The 7,474-nt window shown below is 40.3% G+C and overlaps 1 pseudogene; it reads left to right on the forward strand.

Moving 5' to 3' along the window:
• The first annotated feature begins 5,874 nt into the window (after window positions 1–5,874).
• Window positions 5,875–6,425, forward strand: LOC111158534 (annotated as a pseudogene).
• The last annotated feature ends 1,049 nt before the right edge of the window (window positions 6,426–7,474 follow it).

A 7,474-nucleotide genomic window follows, 5' to 3' on the forward strand; every position in this document is an offset into this window, starting at 1 on the left:
CCCTTTAGACATGGCCAGTCTAGGGAGACGTGCTCTAAGTGCAAAAGACATATCAAATTTTGGATGCAATATAGCTCATTAATAATCTTATATTAGTTATTTGTTGAAATGATGATACAGTCAATTCTGATTATTCATAGCAGTGATGTTCTACAAAGTTGCCGTGAACACTGAGTTAGCAAATAGTGAGCCATTGAGAGCCTTTGGTCACAATTTCACCCATAGCTCAATATACAACCTTATTTTATGTGACCTTGCTGGATTTACACAATACTTTGTGTGTTTCTGTTTAAAGATAACTGTATTTAACCTGAATCAACCAGTATTTAGTAACAAGATTGAAGCAGTGATCAAAAACTTCCCAAAAAAACAAGAGCCCAGGACCAGATGGGTTCCCTGGAGAATTCTACCAAACATTCAAAAAAGAAATAATACCTATTCTCCTGAAGCTGTTTCAAAAAGTAGAAACAGAAGGAAAACTTCCAGACTCTTTCTATGAAGCCAGCATTACCCTGATCCCCAAACCAGGCAAAGACCCCATCAAAAAGGAGAATTTTAGGGGTGCCTGGGTGGCTCAGTGGGTTAAGCCTCTGCCTCCGGCTCAGGTCATGATCTCAGGGTCCTGGGATCGGGTTCCGCATCGGGCTTTCTGCTCAGCGGGGAGTCTGCCTCCCCATCTCTCTCTGCCTGCCTCTCTGTCTACTTGTGATTTCTCTCTCCTTGTCAAATAAATTTTAAAAAATCTTAAAAAAAGTTTAAAAAAAAAGAGAATTTCAGACCAATATCCCTAATGAATATGGATGCCAAGATCCTCAACAAGATCCTAGCTAATAGGATCCAACAGCACATTAAAAAGATTATCCACCATGACCAGGTGGGATTTATTCCTGGGATGCAAGGGTGGTTCAACATTTGCAAATCAATCAATGTGATAGTACAAATCAATAAGAGAAGAGAGAAGAACCACATGATCCTCTCAATTGATGCAGAAAAAGCATTTGACAAGATACAGCATCCATTCCTGATTAAAACGATTCAAAGTATAGGGATAGAGGGAACATTCCTCAACTTCATCAAATCTATCTATGAAAAACCCACAGCGAATATCATTCTCAATGGCGAAAAGCTGACAGCCTTCCCTTTGAGATCAGGAACACGTAAGGATGCCCACTCTTGTCATTCTTCTTCAACATAGTACTAGAAGTCCTAGCAACAGCAATCAGATAACACAAAGAAATAAAAGGTATTCAAAATGGCAATGAAGAAGTCAAACTCTCTCTCTTCACAGATGACATGATAGTTTATATGAAAAACCCAAAAGACTCCACCCCCAAATTACTAGAACTCATACAGCAATTCAGTCATGTGGCAGGATACAAAATCAACATACAGAAATCAGTTGGTTTCTTATACACTAACAATGAAAATACAGAAAAGGAAATTAGAGAATCGATTCCATTTACTATAGCACCAAGAACCATAAAATACTTGGGAATAAAACTAACCAAAGAGGTAAAGAATCTGTACTCGAGGAACTACAGAACACTCATGAAAGAAATTGAAGAAGACACAAAAAGATGGAAGACCATTCCATGCTCATGGACAGAAGAATAAACATTGTTAAAATTACAGCTCTAGGCAGTAGCCTAGAGCAATCTATACTTTCAATGCCATCCCGATCAAAATTCCACTGGCATTTTTCAAAGAGCTGGAACAAACAATCCTAAAATTTGTATGGAACCAGAAGAGACCCCGAATTGCTAAGGAAATGTTGAAAAGAAAAAACTGGAGCCATCACTTGCCTGATTTCAAGCTTTACTACAAAGCAGTGATCACTAAGACAGCATGATACCGGCACAAAAACAGACATAGTGGAACAGAGTAGAGAGCCCAGATATGGACCCTCAACTCTGTGGTCAAATAATCTTCGACAAAGCAGGAAAAAATATACAGTGGAAAAAAATTCAGAAAATGGTGCTGAGAAATTTGGACAACTATGTATAGAAGAATGAAACTCGACCATTCTCTTGCACCATACACAAAGATAAACTCGAAATGGATAAAAGACCTTAACAGGAGGCAGGAATCTATCAAAATCCTAGAGGAGAACATAGGCAGTAACCTCTTTGACATTGGCTACAGCAAATTCTTTCAAGACATGTCTCCAAAGGCAAAGGAAACAAAAGTGAAAATGTACTTGTGGGTCTTCATCAAGATCAAAAGCTTCTGCACAGCAAAGGAAACAGTCAACAGAACAATGAGGTAAGACACAAAATGGGAGAAGGTATTCTCAAATGACACTATAGACAAAAGGCTAATAACCAAGATCTACAAAGAACTCCTCAAACTCAACTCACATAAAACAGATAATCACATCAAAAAATGGGCAGAAGACATGAACAGACGCTTCTCCAAAGACATACAAATGGCTATCAGACACATGAAAAAATGCTCATCACTAGCCATCAGGGAGATTCAAATCAAAACCACATTGAGATACCACCTTACACCAGTTAGAATGGCCAAAATCAACAAGACAGTAAATAAAAAGTGTTGGAGAGGATGTGGAGAAAGGGGAACCCTCTTACACTATTGGTGGGAAGGCAAGTTGGTGCAGACACTTTGGAAAACAGTGTGGAGATTCCTTAAGAAATTAAAAATAGAGCTTCCCTATGACCCTGCAATTGCATTACTGGGTATTTATGCCAAAGATACAGATGTAGTGAAAAGAAGGGCCATCTGTACCCCAATATTCATAGCAGCAATGGCCACAGTTGCCAAACTGTGGAAAGAGCTGAGATGCCCTTCAACAGAAGAATGGCATCCTCTGTTGGCAGAGGAAAGAAGATGTGGTCCATATACACTATGGAGTGTTATGCCTCCATCAGAAAGGATGAATACCCAACTTTTGTATCAACATGGATGAGACTGGAGGAGATTATGCTGAGTGAAATAAGTCAAGCAGAGAGAGGCAATTATCATATGGTTTCACTTACTTTTGGAGCATAAGGAATAACACGGAGGACATTGGGAGATGGAGAGGAAAAAAGTGAGTTGGGGGAAATCAGAGGAGGAGACAAACTATGAGATACTGTGGACTCTGAGAAACAAACTGAGGGTTTTAGAGGGGAGTCAGGTGTGGGGATAGGTGAGCCTGGTGGTGGGTATTAAGGAGGGCACGTATTGCATGGAGCACTGGGTGTGGTGCATAAACAATGAATTTTGGAACACTGGAAAAAATAAAAGAAAATTAAATTAAAAAAATAAAGATAACCATATTTAACGTAGATTGTCCTATTAACGTTGAACACACAGCCGATGGCATGGTAACTCACACGTGTAGGGAGCCGACACATATATGCTCTCCCTAAGGCACACCCCAGCCTTCTCACTCTTAGAATACTGGACAGCACGAGCACGATGCTTGGGAGCTGTCTTAAACAACAAAATCACCAGCAAAAAGCACGAAAGTACAAAAAAAAATGTAGCATTAACTCGAACACAAAAAGGACACTTGCTTATTTACAACAGCTGAAACGGAAGGTAGAGAACTGCCTTGTCTGACCTCAGCTGGGAATGTGGATGAACATTTTTTTCATGAATTCTATTATCATTCTAAAAACCAAATTGCCCTCTTATGCCTTTGATGCTTCAGTCAGTTCCTGCTCATTAATGCACACAACACTATTAAATTTTCCATAGCAATACTCTATATTCTCTTTGTAACATGGTCTGGTGTCTTATTAAATTTCTGGCCAGCTGTCTCTGTTCAGCAGATGTCTTCATTTGGCTGCTGGGGACAACTCTAGGAGCTTTCCCTGTGAGGTTTCGGCCAAGTCCAAAGCTGTTGGTGCACATGAATGGCTTACATTTTTTTTTTTTTTTCTGAAATGAACTTCCTTGCCTTTGTGAATCTTGAGTCTCATCAGCAAACATTCCAACCAGGAGTCAGTTTTGCTGCATGCTCTTTTCACTTTATGAACTAAATGAACGGTGAGATCCCAGCAAATTCTAGTACCTCCCAGAACAGGTCTGAGATGTCCGGCAGGGTTTTATGCTGATTGGCCCTGCATTTCTAACACCAATGCATTCGCCACATGGTTTTTTTGCTTGCTGTTTTCTGATTTCTGCTGGGGTTGTTTGCAACAGCAACCCCTTAGCTATCTTGAAGACTTGATGCAGGTGTTTTCAATCAACATTTTCTTTTCTGATTATAAAACTAATAATCCAGAAAATTTGCAAAATATAAAGAGAACAGAGAAAAATAATTAAGTGATTTTAATGCTCTATCCTTGCCATACAGTGGGAACTAGTCTTAATATTTTCCTGGTCAGCATTATTAGCCCTTCTTGTGGCTTCACCAGCTGCCGAGACTGTCTTGGGCACAGGGGCAGGAGAACACGCTGGTGCCAGTTAGTGTCTGCATCTGAGAGTCAAACACGAGACCATGTGGGTCCAGAAGGGGTCCCTTATGGAGGAACTTTTAAAGGGGAGTCCCATGTTCTGCATGTGCAGATGGGAGCAAGAACAGAAATTTTGGCATATCAATTCTATGTGATGGCATTTGTGTTTGTGGGCTGGTGACATCCAATGATGTGTTTTTTCTTCCCATTTCTCTATTCAAACTGGGATATATTCTATGCATACTATTTTGTATTCTGTTGTTTTTCACTTACTAGTGTAATTTCCTCAAGCTATTAAGTATCTTTTTTTTTAAAGGCTTAAGCTTGTAAAGCAAGTATAAGGAGAAAAGGGGAGACCATCCCTACCAGCAACCTCTCCAGACATAAATACTCTGCATCGCGAATATTTAGCATGTGGGGAAGGTAAAATAGGTAAAGGGGAAAGCATGGATGTCTGTTTATTTGAAAGTAATTGACTTTCATAATCAGTGAATCTATAGTTATTGAATTCTGACTTTTGCTAGGGAAGCAAAAAAGGTAAGAACAGACTCTTTCTTAAGAAACTTTAAATCTGGTTTGGGATACAAGATTTGACCTTCTAAAAAATTAAATCATACAGAAGTTAAATACTATTTAATAGTAGCATGAACATTTCACAGAAAAGCTGATGCTAATACATGTTGCAAATAATAGTGTGTTATAAAATAATTATTGCTGGAAAGAACCTTTAGAATCACGTCACCCAAGTGTCTCATTTGTGCCGCTGAGTGGGCACCCAACATACTAGATCATTGTTTGTTTCTCTGTCTCCTCCTCTTATCCATGACCCACTCTTGCCCCTCAGCCCCTTGGGGATAAGAGCTGATCTTGGGCCATTGCCATAAGTCAGGGCTGCTCCATACAGAAGAAGAACTCATTTTAAGCACTCAATAAAGTTTATGGAAATAAATTGAATTGGCCGTGTCGGGTACACCTCTGTACCCCCCCCCCCAGTGCTTTATAATAATATGTGATCAATGAATGAAGATGGAACGAACAGACAATGATAGGTGCTTTGGGAAAGAGGAAAGAGCATAAGCTCTCATGTTCAAAACATGATCCATCACCTATTGATTGCACTGTCTTGGGAAAATTAGTGAATGATTCTGAGTCTTTCTTGGCAGTGTGTAAATCCAGCTGGTATATATTTCTAGCCTTATTATACAGCCTTATTTCTAAACCTATTTTAAAACACTACCTTTTCTGAGGTTGCTGATCTCGATGCATAGTCACTATGGCCCGTCTCCCCCAGCCCCCAGCCCCCCCGCAGGGAGTCCCACTTGGAAGCCGCTGGTGGACCTGACTTCTAAGGGAGTCGTTTTGGAGCTGGAGCCAGAGCCCAAGGCCAAGGTGAACAGAGGTGGCAGGGCTGAGGCTCCAACAGGAGTCGCTGCCGAAGCTGGAGCCTGTCTCTGACCACCAGCAAGGGCAAATGTCAATTCATTATGGGTGGTTTTTTTCTCAAGTACTTTTTCCAGGTTTGGTTGGAACCCAGCAAATGGGGATTTTAATTTTGGGATTGGATGGAGCAGGAAAAACTATAATTTTGTACAGGTTGCAGGTTGGACTAGTGGTTACTACTATTCCTACTATTGGATTTCACGCTGGGACGGTAATATACAAGAACCTTGAATCCCAAGCCTGGGATCAAGGAGGATAGACAAACATCAGGCCATGCTGTGGTATTATTCTTCAAACACAGAGGCACGCATTTCTGTAGTAGGCAGTCGTGTCCAGACCAAACTGGCATTCCCAAATCAGAGTTAGCTGCCATGTTGGAGGAAGAAAAGCTGAGAAAAGCCATTTTGAAGATGTTTGCAAACAGGCATGGAGCAGGCCATGACTCCCTCAGACAAGGCAACTGCACCTGGGTTACCTGCACTGAAGGACCGAAAATGGCTAATATTCAAAGTTTGAGCCACCAAAGGCCCTGGCTTCAATGAGGCAATGAAATAGTTAGTCGGAACATTAAAGAACAGATAGTAACTCAGTCACTTCTTTCCCTCTGAAATGAAGACCATATCACATATCTCTTTGGAAATAGTTAAGTGTGCTTCATGCAACTAAATATTAAAACTGTGTGATTGTTGGCACATACTGAACTGACTGCAATATGTGCAATAAATATAAAAATAAGTATTCGGTTGGAAGGGTAACTCACCATGATTGAACCAACTGAATGCCTGTTCTGTGTAATGTAAAATCCTTCCTGGCTTTCTTGTGCTAAGTATATTCTATTTGTATGGAATTCTAATTCAAATAGAGTCCTGTTAAAGATTGTATTCTTACTGAGGAAAAGCCCTCCTATTTTTGAATTAGTGGGTGCAGTTTGTTTGTATAAACACTAATAAATATCTTAACTCAAAAAAAGAAAAGAAAACACTACCTTTTGTCTTTTGGTTTAATTTCATTATTTTATTATTGATCCAATTTATGTCATCAGTTAAGTTCTACGGTATTTTGAAGACTCTTTGAACTTGGGTGACGTTTAGAATAGAGGTCACAATAATGGAATAGGGATGCCAGAAGAATAACCTGATTTGGGGGGAAGGTCATGACTTGCACCCCTAGTAGTTACCCAGGGCTGCCTTAACAATGGACTGGCTTCCAACAAGAAAAGTGTCCTGAACAAACCCATCCCATTCTTTTATCATCCCTTACTTTTCATTCCTCTCTCCTCTCTCACAGTCCATATTATGTTAATCCATACTTGCTTGTATTTTTTTAAAGATTTTATTTATTTATTTGTTAGAGAGATAATGCCTACACAAGCAGGGGAGCAGCAGCAGCAGAGGGAGAAGCAGGCTCCCCACTGAGCAGGGAGCCCAATGTGGGACTCAGTCCCAGGACCCTGGGATCATGACCTGAGCCAAAGGCAGACGCTTAACTGACTGAGCCATGCAAGTGTCCCCATACTTGCTTGTATTTTCTAAATGTCTTGGTAAGGGCATATATTGCTTCCTTAATCAGATGGTAAGTTTTCTGTGCTTTTTCTTATTTTTGAGGGCAGGCTAGAGCACTGTAAGGGGTCC

This window comes from Enhydra lutris, unplaced genomic scaffold (assembly GCF_002288905.1).
Source record: "Enhydra lutris kenyoni isolate GAN:26980312 unplaced genomic scaffold, ASM228890v2 scaffoldscaffold60, whole genome shotgun sequence".
NCBI classification, from domain to species: domain Eukaryota; kingdom Metazoa; phylum Chordata; class Mammalia; order Carnivora; family Mustelidae; genus Enhydra; species Enhydra lutris.